This window comes from Orussus abietinus, unplaced genomic scaffold, assembly GCF_000612105.2.
Source record: "Orussus abietinus isolate OABI.00-Male unplaced genomic scaffold, Oabi_2.0 scaffold2, whole genome shotgun sequence".
NCBI lineage: Eukaryota > Metazoa > Arthropoda > Insecta > Hymenoptera > Orussidae > Orussus > Orussus abietinus.
This window is the reverse complement of record NW_019396012.1, coordinates 2,351,288-2,366,215: the sequence shown is the minus strand read 5'-3', so window position 1 is coordinate 2,366,215 and position 14,928 is coordinate 2,351,288. Positions and strand designations below refer to the sequence as shown.

The 14,928-nt window shown below is 53.2% G+C and overlaps 1 protein-coding gene across 1 annotated transcript in view; it reads right to left on the bottom strand.

Moving 5' to 3' along the window:
- LOC105700561 (helix-loop-helix protein 11) overlaps nt 1-14,928 on the bottom strand; it is a 106,634-nt gene that overhangs the window by 36,186 nt on the left and 55,520 nt on the right. The window lies entirely within an intron of this gene.

Sequence of the window (14,928 nt, the reverse complement as noted above, 5' to 3'; positions counted from 1 at the left end):
ATTATTTATACGAGAGGGCCACGGCGAAACGAGTTATTCCGCGCCCGCGGAGTGCTCGCCACGAGACACTGCAATTCCCTAAGTTATGAGGCTGCTTTGACCACGGGGTTTGACGCAGAAAGAGCCGGAAACCCGCGCCTCCCCCCACCTACCTCGCGGACCCTTTCATCTCAGCAATCTCGGCAATCTCGCCGCCCGAGTCGGGAAAATTCCCCGTCCGACCTCTAAAATAAATTTTCCTCCACTTTTTTTTTTTTTTCATCTTCTCACACCCCCCGGAAGAAAAATCATCGGCTAACGACCGGTCGATGTCACCGATAAAAAATATAAAACTTGAAAGAAAAAAAAAAATAGACGAGAATAATCATACCAATAGCCAGGGTACTCGAGGGGGTGGAGATTCAAGGGGCGAAACGGCTCGAACTCCCGGGGTCTTTTTTAAACGCGAACAAATTGAGAAGAATAATTATTGAAATATCGTCGAATTACCGATAAGGGTGGATATCACGTAATGGGGAATTGAGGGTAATCGTGGTTATTATTTATTCAGGGTGGTGGAGAGGTGGGTGGGGGAATTTTTGGCAGGGACTCCCTTTTTCTGCCATTCGGCCGGGATCGGGCTATCTTCCAGGACGTAAGTTAGACCCCGGTTCCAGGATTCCGTGGAAGGAGGACACAAGGCGTCGTAATTTCGAGGACGTTATGTCCCATCTCGAGACCCGGGGGAGGAACGACGACGCTGTCCGCGTGGGTTACGAGGGTCGAACCCAGTTACCGGGAGGTTCTAACGACCCCGGCATGGAAGTTAAGCACCTTGTCGATACCTTAAAGGTGGACGTCGGGAACGAGCCGGCCTGGAGGAGGAAGATCCTCGCCAGGTGTCCCCAGGTATCCCCGAGCACGCGGAAGGGAATTCCAGGGAAGGGGTTAGGAAAAATCGAGTTACTCGCGGAACGACACCCGATAGCGGAAAACGTCTCGGACACAAGTTGCTCCTCGGGTAGCGACGAGCAACTTTCGTCAGGACGGTTTCCCTCTGAAACGCATCGGTGGACGGGAAAGTCGTCCGGAAGTTCGGAGGACCACGGGCGACTCTCCTCTTCTCCGCTCGAGGATTCCCATGGATCCACTTTGGTAACGGAACAAGGGGGAGCGAGAATGAGAGACCGCGAAAGTCCGGCAGACGTTTCGCGGCGATTTCTAAGAGGAATATTCCCCGCGGGCGAAGGAATGTGTGACGTAGGAGCGAGAAGAATTTCCGGTACCACCCGGGAGTTCGCTTCTTGCCTCGAGTCGCGGTAACGCCCTAAGAAAGGAGGTTTCGTCTTCTCTTCTCGACTCCGGAGACCACCTAGCCGCATTTTTCTCCAAGCCTCCGCCATTCGCGATCCGCTCGATTTTAACCGCAGCCGCGTCTTTGCCGGGCCGGAAATGAACAAATTTCCAGGACCTGGGCCAACCGCTTGCGGAGGGACGGAAAAGAAATAACGCGACCTCGATGATCCTGCCGACAATTAACACCGGAAATCTAATGGTTCCGGGGACCAGGCGGTTTTGATGCGGTTTAATTCGCCGTTTAAAAGCGGAGGGGAGATAAAAAGATGGCGGCCGGAAGAAAGCGCCTTCCTTTCTCCGCGGCGGCCGAGCCGCGCGTTTTAGCACCTTCCTGCCGCTCACTTAGCGAACTTTTCTCTCCCTCCTATGCAAACGAGCCGGATGCCGGTATTGTTCCGACCATCTTTGTTCGTCGTTTCACTTAGCACCCTGGGTTCTGCCACTTAACGGCGCGAAGGAACGTCCGTGTTGCCGCGTTAACGAGACACCTGCGGATCGGGGATTCCGCCAATCGGGGCCGCGATTCCGCTGTGCGGATCCGAAGATCGAAGATTTCCCGCCTCCACTTTCGCCCCTCGGCATACTATATTAGATGTAATATTAAAAAAAAAAAAACATTTCTTATTTGGCCTAGACTAGAACCAAAATCACATTTTTTTTTTTTTAATGAAAAATAAAATTTCACGATCATCGCGTTCTTCCTTAGAGCTTCCATAATCGCGTGGTTAAGTTTCAAGGGATTTCCGGTGGACCCAGTTTGGCGAAAAGTTTTATTAATATTTTGACGTTTTATATACGTAGAAAGACCCTTTCATATCAACGCGAAAAATCGAAGAGGTCACGTGGGGTACCGAGGAGGAAATTCTAAATTCGAAACGGACCCCTTTCCGTCGTCCGGATTTCGCGCCTCCGCGGAACCGTTTGTTTACCGCATTCGGGGAGAGGGAAGGAGGGTTCCCTCACTTCCGAGGAACGTGACGGAATGGAATGCACGCGTTTACTCGCCCGACGCACCGTGCGCGAAACTGCACTCGCGGCTCGATGACCGGCTCACCTTGACGAGGTCCTTCCACTCGCCCGAAGGAATGCGACGCACGCTGGATACCCGGGGACGGGCCGAAGAGGAGGACGAAGAGGACGAAGTGGACGAAGAGGAGGACCGAGTCGCGGATGGTGGGTCCAGCTAGGGAAAGGGGGCAGAGGGAACTGGGTTAAAGGCTGTGCCCCACAGGGGAGGAAATCTCCCATTCATCCCGCTTCTTCTCCACCTCGGGTCGATCCTAATCAGGTGTTGCCGGCGGCTCTCGACGCGACCGATAAGGCGGATATCCCGTAAAAAGGAAGAGGGGAGAAGGAGCGCACTAACAACCAACCCCCTTCCCCCTATCCCTGCATTATTAACATTTTATCCTGGAAAAGGGCTCGCCTTTCCATCTTCGTCGGTCGGTACACGTCTATGGAAGACTCGCTCCCTAAAAATTAATACCGGGTGTCCGTTCGATCCGTCCGAAGGAACGGGATAAAGGAAGAGAAAAAAGGTCCGAGCCAATCTCCGCGGAGTCAATCTCGCGTCACTTCGAGTAACTTTCGAAACGCACGTATGTAATTGTATGGGTTCGTGTGGGTGTGTATATGTATATATATCGGGGGAAACGTTCCCGCATGGCCGACGTCCGCGACGTAAATTCTCCTCCCCGGGGCAGGACGGAAATAAATCATTGTACCGTTCCGCCGTTCTTTTCCTTCTTCTGCCGCTTGACCGGCCGGCCGGGCGGAAAATAGAACCGCCATCCCGATTCGGCCCCGTCCTTCCGCGTGCCCGATGACGGACGGGCGCCGCCATCTTGGTTCACGCGGACCCCCGAAACAACGAGTAAAAAGAACGAATGTCCCCGACAAAACCGAGATCCGATCGATCGCTGCGCCGACAAAGGCTGCCTCTCCCCTCTGATCGACACTCCGGGGAGACAATGACGATTAATCGCGACGGCGACAGCCCTACCGGGAGGCGATAACCCGAAACTCGCCGGCCGGCCCGGAAACCCGGCGCCGCCATCTTGGATCACGCGGACGCCCAGCTCGGCGAAACTGAAAACGTTGAAACGAATGTTCGAGGACGATACATCGCAGTGCTCAATGTTATCCCGTGGTACCTCGTAATCCGCGTCTGGGGAGGAATACCCGAAATTCTCGATATTTCCTCTTTATCTCCGAGGATCGTTCTTTCTCGTTCCCAAGGGAGGAGGGATGAGATGTAAAATCTCGTAAAATCGCGCCAGCCCCGACAAAGGCCACCGGGGCCTTGATCGACAACCTCGGGTTAACAATGACAATTAATCGCAACGCGTCGACACTCCGGACCAGGATGTGGAACCCCATAAAACGGTCCTCGGCTGGCCGGGGTGTAAACCGGCCGCTGCTGGACCACTCCATAAATCGCGGAATTTCTCCGCGGGGATCTCTCTCACTCTCTGCCCGCCGACAATGCCGCGCACGCACGCTACTCGTGTTTACGCGATATGTAAATAGCCGGAGAGTGGCCAGGAGTAATTGAGATATCGCGGTGACATAACAATGCGAGACCGCGCCGGGCGCTATCTCGAATCTCGGCCAGACGCAACAACCCCTGCCCACCCGGGCCGCCCGTTTCGCGGTAAGGCCGCATATATCTCCGAGGGGCCCGTGTCCCGATTAAACGATGGACGGGGACCGTCCGATCGAGGCCCGATATACGACGCGGCCTGATAAGGGTGCCGCGATTGCGACGCCTTATCGCGGCGCTGCGATCGCGCTTCCCGGTACGCGGGGGCTGAAACTGCACCGCTGAAACCCGAGCACAAAGGGTTTTAAGAATTGCCCTGCGACGTTGACTGATTATTCATTGTAACGGTTACATATTGTAACGGATGTTATTCTACTTTTATGGGTAACGAAGATTTTATTCCGTCGGTACAAGAACAACTGCAGTTTTTCAAAATCGAGCGCGAAGGGCCGAGTACTAATTCTGACGGTCTTTATTGCAATTTTATGGGCAGTGACATTTCATCCGGTCGGTACAAGAATAATCGCGGTTCTGTTTTTTTTTTTTTTTTATTTTAAATCGACCGCGCGGGGTGGAATACTAACCGTAACGGATTTTATTCCAATTTTATAGCCAGTGACGTTTTATCGGTGGAGAAGTAATGACGGTTTTTAAGGTATCGACCGCGTGTAAACGAGCAGAATGTGTATCAAACTTGACAGATCCTGATATATATTCCCCCTACGTGGGAAATTTGGCCTCACCTCAGGGTAGAAAAATAAAGTGTTAAAAATTCGGTAAGTTATTGCAATACATCCGGTCAATGGGGGAATTATTCGGATTTTTAGGCGTCGATCGCAAAGCGGGAGCGGAATTGTTTTTGTGCTAACGCAGTTAGCAATTTTTTTTTTTTTTTTGAGATTTTATTTTGACAGCCAGGGCGACGAAGGCAATTTTCTTAAGAGGAGAAAGTCTCTGATGTATTCCAGATCGAGCGATCGATCCAGGGATCGAAGTCCGTGTTTACGGGGTCACGTGGACAGGAGTCGAGTCTTCGGGAAATCGCGAATCGTCGCGATCGTCTCGCGGGTCGTTTGAATCCCATCGCGTGACGCGGCATGCAAATGGCCAACAGGTAGCTATCAATTTGTTACGTGTTTAACCCGAATAACCATTCTAGGATCGGCCGCGAGACTCGGTGCACTAACGGAATCTACCAACGGCGCCGTTGCTCCATAAGGCAGCCTCCGGCCGCGTTTCCACCGCTCGGTGACACCTGACGTCGCTCCCACGTAAACGCGAGAATTCGACGAATCCTCCTTTATCAAGGAGGGTCGACAAAAATCATAATTTCTCTCATAAAGATAGAAAAATCGCCGACGTCTTTAAAAACCGATTATTTTCTTAATATCTCTATCATTTAAATAAAGACCTCATTAAATCGAACGTCACTTAAGAATTGTCACAAATTTTTTCGTCGATCCGAGAACGTACCACCGGCTGTGATAATTTTCGTTTTGTGCATCGGCTCATCGTCCGCAGGAATGCTTAAGGAGAAATCTCTCCCGGGATATTTTAAGAAATTCAATTTGCCCCGGAAATTGAAAGGGATCGACTTCGCGAGATTGGTATACCTATATGGACGTAACGCGGCGTTAAATCACCGGGACTTTAAAACGGCATGGGCTAACGAGGGTTAACGACTCCGAGGAATTGAGGGAACCTTTAAGAGATTCCGGCTAAAAGTCGCCGCGTCCGAAAACGCGCCGACTATTTTTCACGGTTTATCCCGTCGTTCCCAGGAATATATACGTCGACGAGGAAATTGGCGCCCGGGAACGGGGGGACGCGTTAAATCAATTCGGTACCGGTCAAAATCGATAACTCCTTTCGGGGCTTACTCGAGCTTAACGGGGCTTAAGAGATTGGACGAGACAGTTCCGCCGAAACGCCGCCGTGAGCCCGACCAGGAAACGCGGTCTACTCGGCCCTGAGATATCGACGATATTTTTTCCGCACCTCTCGACCTCCTTACAAGGTGTAGGTACCCGTCAAAAAATAAGTGTAATTTCGCGGCAAGGTTAAAAGGAAAAAATTCTGCGCCGCGAATATTTTTTCAATGTTCCTCAGGAAAAATTGTTTAAATTCCATGTCCAAGAAATGGCGTTTTTTCATGCGCCAGGATATCGACGATATTTCTTCCGCACCTCTCGACCTCCTTACAAGGTGGAGGTACCCGTCAAAAAATAAGTGTAATTTCACAGCAAGGTTTAAAGGGAAAAATTCAGCGCCGCGATTATTTATTAAATTTTCCTTAGGAATTATTGTTTAAATCCCGCGACCAGGAAATAGCGCTTTTCTCCGCTCTAGGATATCGAGGACACTCTTTCCGCGCCTCCCGACCTCCTTCCAAAGTCGACGTCGTTACGAGGTAAATTCGGTCTCACCTCGCGGCGAGAAGTAAAAATTCAATGGACATCATTTCGTAAGGGGGGGGGAAAAAAAATCTTTCGTAAAAATTCCCCCTCGTCGGCGCGTTGCGCGCAATAAGTGCGCGCAACGCGACAGGAATGACAAGTCTCGCCAACCGAGGAGCGATGACGAAAGTCGAGTCAACAAACCCATTGACTCTCGGATTCGACATCCACGAGCAAGAGTGACCTGGTGAGTCACTCCTAGGCTCGCGCGTGCACCGAGAGTGCGCACATATCGCTCGGGGTAATATGTTTGGTAAATAAACGCACGGACACGCGGTGCGCTCGTTACGCGTGCACCGAGTGCACCGAGAACCACGAGAAGGGCGCATACGTAATATGCAACTGACGGAGTCGTACGTATAATTAAACGTCAATTAAAATTGAAAAAAAAAAAGAAGGTGCCACGCATTACACATTTAAACTTGATCGTTTATTTTCTCAATTAAAATTAAATAATTAGATCGAGAGGTCGATAATTCCGCGAAATTCCCGAAACCGGGCAGGCAATAATGGACCTAATGGTGCACGTGGATATCCGTTCTTCCGAGAGAAAAGTCAATATGAATTTTAAAAAAATGGATATAATCCGAATTTCGTATTCTATATCGCGCACTCGTGTAACCGGTAGCCGTGTAGTACAAAGTACCACGGACGAGTTATTATCCGGTTAACCGCAGATGAAACCTCGCACTCCCTCTTTTTGCCCCGGCGGACTCGTATGCACTTCCGGTGGGATATCAGCGACGGTCATGCGGGAATTCCGCCGCGGTTCCCACGGGGTTGGCTCGCCCGTTCGATCTTACGACCGACCCCTTTCCCCCATAAACCGCATAACGTCGGAAAGCAAAGCGGCAAATTTGAATCTCCCCTCTACCACCTTGTCATAAAAAAATATATATATATATATTAAACGCATCCGTTGCGTTTTTGGGATAGGAAAAACACACGAGAGAACGAGGAGGCCCGATTTACAAGGTCCGTTTGAAGAAACCGATTGCAGATTTAAATGGCCGTCGTTTATCCCGGCCGACCCTCGACGCGCGTTAACGGCGGCGTTAAACGTAACACGAGCGTCTCTGTGACTTTCCGCCGCGCCGATAAACGGTACACCGCAATTTACGATGCACCGGAAAACCTATAATCCCGAGTGCGTTAGAACACGATGAACTGTAAAATGGGTTCGTTACGCGCGGCTCGGCGTTAAAGTCGGCGACCGCACGCGGATAATTGCGCCCGCAAATCGAGAGGCCCGCGGAATCCAGTGAATGAAGTCCAAAGCGGAGCCGTTGCGACCGGGCGCGCCGGAAGATGCACCCGCTGCAGGAGGATGCACTCCGAGGCGACGTCGATATCAGGACCGAAGAGGTGCAGCAACCTTGGGCCCTCCACCCGTGGGAAGTCTAGAGGGACGGAAAACTCGGGGACTCCCGATGATTTACTGCAAACTGGTCTTATTTCTAATTATCTTCGCTAATTATCTCTAATTATCTCTAATTATCTCTAATTATCTTCGTCAAAGCCGACGAGATAACGAGCGTGGCGGATCGCCCGCGTTCCTTCGGCGGTGGTCGGGAAAACTCTCCGGAAAAAATCCGCGATTCAGGGGGACGGAACAGGTGCCAGGTCACGTAGCTAATCAGCGACACCCATTGCGAGGGACAAAGCGAATCGCGGTGCGGCTCGGGTATGGGCCCGTGCACCTGTGCAACCGAGTGCTTGCACTTGTAGGTGCGAGTAATTGCACGTGGCGCCCGGCTTTGCGTTTTACGCGGGGCCGTTGCAACGCGACTGCGGCCCGCGTTTACGCCATTCCGCGCAGACGTGCCCGCACATAACGCGCGCGGAATATGCGCCGGACAAGGTTGACAAGGACCCCCCTATGGTGCACCTGTCGAAGGGACGCGGGAAAATATGATCTCTCCGTACGTGATTCCGAAGATTCCCTTATCGCAGTTCCCACATTTGGGAAGTACCATCTAAAGGGTCATTACACTTGAATTATCCTGCCGGGGGAACGAGAGGAGTCCCGGGCGCGATAAGTCGCGAAGTCGAGTACGTTAAGTGGGGAACTGTCGAAACCGAGGCCCGGCGACAAGCGCGGCTTTTACGAGGGCACTAAACTCCCCCCCGACACGGCCGACCCCCGCGAACTCCTAATCCGAGGTCGTCGAGTCGCCGAATGCGCGGGGGGTCCGCGCACTTGGGATAGGTCGGGCTCTCCTCTCGGTTTACGAGCGCCACCTCCGGGTGCAACGAGCGCTAAATTTGGACGAGAGCGCCCCGACCTCCCGAGGCGAGACCTCGAACGGAATCCGGGACCTTTCGGCGATCTTGTCGAATCGCCTCTCGAGAATTCTCTCTCCCGAAAGAGCATCGAAAGAAATGGAAAAAAAAAAAAAATGGCCATTTAAATACACGCATGCACTTTTCGCCTTATGAATATCTTTTATTTTAATTAGTTCAATTAAATCATGGGAATTTAACAGCGGACATTTTTTCCAACTTCGATTTAAGGGTGGTCGATTGATCCGTGGGGGTGGGGAGTATCTGTAGTTCGTTAGGTGCCGGTTCTATTAGATAGAGATAGCGCCAGGTAAAAGTGCATCCGGGGAGGAGGTCCCCCGAGTCGTACCTCGGGGTGCTCTCGACTATCTCGGAAGCCCCGGCAAATACAAATAGTAGGCCGCTCGGCATTAAATTTGCATTTATATTGTGTTTCATAATTTATGACGTCGACTTATCTCGGTGGATACACACGCGCGTAATTGTTTTCCACGGATAAGCGAGAGCGGGGCCGCGCGTCTTCGGGGCCGGGCCGGGCCTCTGGGAGAAATGAAGGAGGAAGGGAGAGGGAGGCATGCCGGCCCGCGCGGGTGAGAGAGAGAGGCCCGAGGGGCTCCGCGATTACGGGCCGTAATAAAGCACTTCGCGCAACTCGGTGATAAGATACTCCTCGCGGACACGTAACGCGCACCGAGAGTCGGACTCCGATGCCCCGGGAACGTCTCTAGGCTGTGAATCTCACTTAAAACGATCATAAAATGCTTAACAATAAATATAATGCAAAAGGACAGGGCAACGTATAAGATTGAATGTTAAAAAAAATTTTTAATCAATGTTCAAAGGATCTGATCAACCCAACGAAGCGGTTACGGATTCTTCCTCCCTCCTGCCGACAACAATGCCTCGCATCCCTAGAAATGATTTACGTTTACAGTGGGAAGCAATGACCACGCATTGCGCGGTGTCCAGTCGGGTGCACTCCGCTGCACCGCGATGCACCCCCCGGCGCTCCGGAGGATCAATGATAAGCTTTCGAGGACATCGACCAGGACTTCCGGGAAGAATCCCAGAAATTATTAATCCCGCGGTCTGGACGTTCGCATTTCACGGGAGAGAATCTTCGAAGGGGACCTCATATTCAGGAATTCCCGACCGGCGAATTGCAACCGCGATAAGGGGGACGCACTCGCGTGCACCTGGAAGTGCACGCGATGACGTTCCCCGTGGCGATCCTCGGGATTATTAATCCGATAGCTTAAAAGGTTCCTCGCGGAAAAGCGTCCTCTATCGCGGCGTTAATTCAGGAATCCGCAGGGGAGTTATACGCGCGATAAGCGTGCACCGCGCGGAGTGCATCGGGGAGTTGCACCTGGATGTGCAGCAACCGTTTGGCCGATCTCCGTCGACGGGTCGGCGACAATGTTTAAAGTCCCCGGCGGGGAATCGGGCGGATATATACCGGACTCGCCGATGATTTGCGATTACGATTACGAGCGGTAACCGCGTACGCGTCGGTGCATCGACCGGGTGCATCCCCGCGCATTTGTCCCGGGCCCCCCGCGATCCGCGATAAACCTCCGCGGATTAACATTTACCTGGCCGTTGCGAAACGCGGACGCGGAATGTCAGCCTTTTACGTTGAGCAATAAAAGAGGCGTACGCGAGGACGCGGCGAGTACGCGGAAAGTGCGGCGCGTATGCACCGCGCGTATGCACCGCCGGTAGCGGGCTCGACGCCGAGGGCGACCGATCGATCGGCTGCAATAAATCACGCCGATTAATCTGGATCTCGATCGATATCGCACGACGGAAGACGAATCGAGTCTCCGGGTCGCTCTAACGAGGCTCGCTCGATTTACGGCAAGTAGCGGAAATAAATAAAAAAAGTAAAGTATACAACAAAAAATTGCAGGGCTTGCAATTTACGACGTCCCTCGATCTGTCCCATCCGCGGTATCGTCGCGGTTTCTGATAACCGAGATATATAAATTGAAACCTTCGTGCCGACTCAGGATTTTCCGTTAAGAACCTCGGTGCCACCCGCGCGGCCAAGTGAGCACGCGTTTAGGGACTTGGCGCGAAACTCAGCCGAGTCTCCTGACAAAAAGTTCGCGAAAAAAGGAACGGCCTCCCAGTGGGGACTTTCCTCCTCGATTTTTACGTATTTTAAAATCATTCCCCCCGTGATATGCGATGCCGGGGCAGGAGCGGGATTTTAAATCGCACCTGCAGGTCGGCCCGGGCGTGTACGCGGTGTCGAGCCATGAGTGCACCGGTTAGGACGGTAATATCTGCATAATGCACCCGTGGGCTTGTACGGCCGCGTCCGGCCGCGTTTTGCCTTTTAATGCGAGCTCGATGCAACGGCGGGATCCGCCACCGGGAATCCATTATCGGCGAGGATCGTCTTCGTTGCGATCTCCGGCTCCGTCGAGAACGCGATTCTATCTCGGATCGGGGAAATCGCCGCGGAAAAAGGGAAGCGAACGAATTGGGAGGGTAGGTATGAAATAGCCGGGGAAATTATCCCCGGATCCGGCGAAGCGATTTTTCCTACGGCCGGGGGGATTTCCCGGGAAAATACCGGCCCGAGTCAATGTTTCACCGGCGGGGGCGATTTCCGTCGGCGTTTTCGAGCGGCCGTTGCGCGGGCTCGTAAAGGGGCGAAATCCCCGCGAGGTCGGCGGGAGCACGCCGTAAACATATGTACACGGCCGAATGGTTACGGCGGCGCTACGCGGGGGGTCGGCACGCACCGAGCTCCTGGGGGTTTGCGTTTTCGACCACCCTGCGAGCCCCGCCAACCCTGGACCGCATCGACTATCCGGCAACCATCCTCGAGCACCTTCCCGCGCAACTTGCGCGGTTGCGCCTCCGCTACGAAACTCTGCGCGTCGATATGGTTGCCCCGTTGACTGATACACGGTCCAGCAACCTTCCTCGAGCACCTTCCCGCGCAACCTGGGCGGTTGCGATTTTTCAAGTACAAGCATTAGTGCCGCAACCCCGCGTCGCCGCACCCCGACCCCCGTCAGTGCACCCCCAGCACCCGCGCATGTAGGAGTGCGCGGGAGCGCGCGCGCACCTTTGGGGCTGGTAATTGGATTTTACGGCGCATGGAAATGATGACCCCGCACGCGAGGCGTATCGACGTTAGGGCGCCGCGATAAATTATTCCGAGCCTGGAATCGGCTCAATCACGGCCCTGGGACTAATCGCGCGCCAATTAAAACGGAGCGCCCCGTCGCCCCCCTCGGGGCTGCCCGGCGGACAGGTTATTTATTTTTTCCTCGATTAATTTCACCGGGCGAAACGCGTCCCTTCTCGGGCATCGCCCATTGCAGGGCCGGGAAGTCGATACATAGCAGTTTACTGCCGGGTTTAACCGAAGATATTGCACGCGAGGGCGCGAGCTCCGTGGGCGTGTCACGTGGCTTGGGCGAAGCCCTCCTTATCTAGCGTGAAAAAAAGAAAAAAATAACCCCCGCTGGCGCAATCTTCGATTCGCACTTATATTTAAACCCCGGTTATACCGACGTTACCTATCGCCTTGACTCTGATAAACTTGTACGGCGAGACAATGGGCCATAATGGCGCGGTAAGTGCTCCGCCGCTCGTGCCTCGATTTCAGCCGACAACCGAACCATGTTCGCCATGGGTGACGTCTCATTGTAGAAACGATAGCTTTAGATATTCTGCTCGATCTAAGAAACGCGTTTTCAATTTTTCTTCTTTTCTCCCTCTCTCTTCTTTTTTTTTTTTTTTTTATTGGCGAGTTAGGCGGGATTTAATTTTTCGCCAATTTTTCTCCCGTCCTCGGGTTCGTAAATCCAGGCTGGAAGGAGATCGGGGAGGGTACGGCTCTAGATGCAATTTGTTGGGGCGGAATGCAGCGCCGTACGTTCCAGCCTCGGGAGACCAAGTGGGCCGAGGCCGAGGTCCCCAGGACGGTCCGCTCGTAAATTTTCGCGAGTAGTCCGCGAAATACAGCCGCCTCGCTATTAGCGGTAACGGTCGCATGACGTAACCAGTAACGAGCTCGTAATGCTCGTGGCGTGTCGCGCGACCAGAAACGAGTAATGATAGGCTAGGGTGAACGGACGTGCGTCGAGGTTGCACCGAGGAGCGACCGGTGCGTAGGTACGAGCACTGAGATTAATAATGAAAAAAAAAAAAAAAAAAAATAGGAAAAACCACGAGCGTGGGATATTTCAATTTCGACCACGATGGTAGATAATACCAAGCCTATCCCGTCGTTGCACCGTAGATACCGGTATGCTCTTAAAGATAATACGGTTTCGCGTCACTCATGGTGACACATTGTCTCCCGAGTATGGCGTAAGCCCCTCGAAATATTCCCGAGGCTCGCGGAATCCCGGGATTTCCGCATAGCGGGCGCCGGTCTCTCCGCGATTCCGCGAATCGCCGCCGCGGCGATCGCGAATCGCGAGATTGCGGAGTGTCGGGTGTACCTTATAACGAACCTCGTTAAAGGCGATCCCGAGCGATCACCCCCGAGGGGTCCCCTTTTTCGAGGGGGCGTTCCCCGGAAGTCCTTTCCAGTAATCGATCCGCTCCCATCCGGCGGATCGATTCCTGGAATTCGTTGTTGTTTCTGTTCGCCGGGTGTAATTATCGCCGCCAGTTTACGAGTAAACGGAACGATCGGCGTAAAGCAGCTGTCAAAAGCCAGGACGCTGACTTTTTTTCCCCGGAAGTTGATATATATATATATATATGTGTGAATATTGCGTGGGCCGATATCTATATATATGCTCATATGTACATATCGGGAGGTATCGGTTTACCGGGAGGTCGCGACCCCTTGCCGGCTGCAAAAGCCGCCCCTTAAACGCGAGCCACCCCTCGGTGGGCCATCGAGAACTTCCGGTGTTCCCAGGCCGGAATACCCGCTCCCCGATTACGTCACTGGTACCGCCGGGGCGTGCGCCCTAGGCGGGGGGTGGTTACTGGTTTTACGATCGTGGAATAAAACGGGAGCTGGCAAGTGGGCGGAGGGGGGAATGTAACGCGAAGCGGGGGTGGAGGTGAGAAGCCGAGTGGGTGGTGGGTGGTGGGTGGTGGGTGGCGAGAGAATAGGAGCAACTGGCGGGAAAGCTGCGTCAGGAGCGGAGAGCAAAGGAGGACACGGGTTTCCGGTGGCCGGAGAGTTTGGAAAGCTAACGTTTAACGGCTCCCACGTTGTCCTCGCCATCATCCTGGCCGCTCGCTGCCTAGTTTTACGAGGACGATGCGGCATTCCCGAAGAGGACCTCGAAGACCCCGAACCGTACGATGAATTTCAACGCGATGAATTTTTCTAATTAATTCCAAGAAGCGTAGAAAATTCCTGCGGAAAAATTCCAGTCGTTTAAAATGAATTTCGAGTCTCGCGCGGGAATACAATCCGGGCGCGATTCGAGTTCAATTCGAGGGCAACCTCGTTGCAAGGCCTGGTCCTGCCAACGGCGTAACGGCTCCTCGTTGCATGCCGGGCTTTGCCGCCGTTTTTGTCCGCATATCCGTGCCAACCCCTCGCAAAGGAGGGCACATCATCGACGGAATGCGGCGCCGCCAACCGGCAGCGATGGCGGTCCTTTTTTCCCGCCACTCGGCCGAGCGCCGTTCTCCCAATCAATTGCGCGCAAAAGGAAAAATGCTCAAAAATGGAAATCTACCGTCTAAATTCGTGGGAAAATTTTCTAAGCCTCGTCGCTCCCCCTGGTACCCAAGGAAAAAATTCCAAGGGAGGAAAGTGCCGCGGTGAGAAATAAAAAAAAAAGGACTGGCCCTTATCAAGTGCCTTACGTATATACGTTCGAACGCTCTCTCTCTATAATTATTCCAGCCGGGCCGGAGCTTTTCTGTAATAATCGTAATTGGCTTCCGAAGAAACCTGCCCGAGGAAAATTGCTTGGCGAGGAAAGCTTCCCCCCCCCGTCGCCCCTGGGGAAAAGTCCCGGGCAATGATATCGACATCGGGAAGATGGGACTCCGATGACGTTCCCCGACCTCCGTCCGACTTCCGCAGGCTCGTTACTTAACGCCGTGTCTTAGGAAAAACGTCGCCTTAATGAGAGCCCATTTTCATTCCGCGACCCCTGCCCTTAAGGGGGGCCCCCTCCCTCCAGGGGGTGGGGGACGTCACTTCGCGGACCTCGTCGGATTAAATCCCTCCTCCCCTGGTTTTACATCCACTTCCGTTCGTGACGTCGTAAAAATGTCCCCCCCCAAGTCAAGGAACCCCCTCGATATTCCACAGGCTGGAAGAGAAAAGTCGGAAAATTCCCCCGCTGTACATATACATATATA